Source organism: Lupinus angustifolius, chromosome LG11 (assembly GCF_001865875.1).
Source record: "Lupinus angustifolius cultivar Tanjil chromosome LG11, LupAngTanjil_v1.0, whole genome shotgun sequence".
Taxonomy (NCBI): Eukaryota; Viridiplantae; Streptophyta; class Magnoliopsida; order Fabales; family Fabaceae; genus Lupinus; species Lupinus angustifolius.
The window spans coordinates 3516536-3518283 of record NC_032019.1 but is presented as its reverse complement, the minus strand read 5'-3'; positions in this window follow the sequence as shown (position 1 = coordinate 3518283).

The following is a 1748-nucleotide window of genomic DNA, read 5'->3' as shown; positions in this document are numbered from 1 at the left end:
TTACTCTTATATATAAACTAATATAATATCTTATTTACTATTAAATAATAATTCTATCTATTTTATTCTCTTAATTGATTATTATTATATTATTCAAATCTTAAATATATTTTAAACTATTACACAATTTATTTAACTAACACTAGGCACATAAAAAATCATATAACAATCATATCATAAAAGCTCAAAATCATACACACTAATTAACAATAATTCAATTTATTAATTATTATTTTGGGGTGTTACATCAACTATGCCTTTGATTCATGTACCTGAAGATCAGGATGAATATGAAGTTGCAGATGAGAACAACACAACCTCAAGAACAGATGCTGCAAGAATTGTATCAAGGCCTGCTAGGGTAAGACAACCACCTATGAGGCTTAATGAATATGAGCTATTTCTTGATGATGCAATTACAGATGAGGGTGATCTAATCCATCTTGCACTAATGGAAGAAACTGAACCAATCATTTTTCAAGATGTTATGAAGGAAAATGTATGGGTCAGTGCTATGGAAGAAGAACTTAAGGAAATTGAGAAGAATAACACCTAGACAAAAGCTAACCTACCTGCAGGAAAAGTTCCTATACCTGTAAAGTGGGTATACAAAGTCAAACTCAGGCCAGATGGCAGTGTCTCAAAGCACAAGGCAAGGTTGGTTGTCAAAGGGTTCTTGTAGAAGGAAGGTTATGACTATACTGATGTCTTTGCACCTGTGGCAAGGTTTGAGACAGTGAGGTTAATTGTAGCATTGGCAAGCTGGTTTGGATGGAAGTTATGATAACTTGATGTCAAGAGTGCTTTCCTCAATGGGCCTCTTGAGGAGGAAGTGTACATAACACAACCTTCAGGTTTTGACATAGCTCATAAGGAAACAAATGTCCTGAAATTGAATAAAGCTCTCTATGGACTTAAGCAAGCTCCAAGAGCTTGGAATAAGAGAATAGACTCATTCTTAAGGTCTATTGGCTTCACCAAATGCAAGAAAGAACATGGAGTCTATGTAAACTCATCAAGTGAAGGAGAAACAACCCTGCTCTGCCTATATGTTGATGATCTAGTCATTACTGGTAGCTGTGAATCTGAAGTTCTAAGTATCAAAAGCAAACTGAAGTCAGAATTCGAGATGACTGATTTAGGTGAATTGGCCTACTTCTTGGGAATAGAATTCTTGAAGACTCACAAAGGGGTAATGATGCACCAAAGGAAGTATGTCAAAGATGTCTTAAGCAGATTTCAAATGGTTGACTGCAAATCAGTAGCTGTGCCAGTTGAAGGAAAGGTTGGTTTGAGTGATAAAGAACTAGATAAACCAGCAGATCCAACTCTCTTCAGGCAAATGGTAGGTTGTCTTCGGTTCATCTGTCACACTAGACCAGAGATAAGCTATGCTGCTGGAGTGATAAGTAGACACATGGCTAATCCAAAGCAATCTCACTTAATTGCAGCCAAGAGGATAATGAGATATTTGAGAGGAACTATGAACTATGGAATTCTGTTCTCAAATCAGGCATAGATGAATGGATCTTGCTTTGTTGGCTACTCAGATTCAGATTGGTGTGGAGACAAGGAGGATAGAAAAAGTACTTCTGGTTATGTGTTCTCCATATTTGGTGCCCTTGTGTCATGGAGCTCCAAGAAGCAAGATGTGGTGGCTCTTTCCACATGCGAAGCTGAGTATATAGCAGCTTGTAGTGCAGCTTGTCAAGGTCTATGGTTGACATCTTTGATAGCAGAATTGCAGT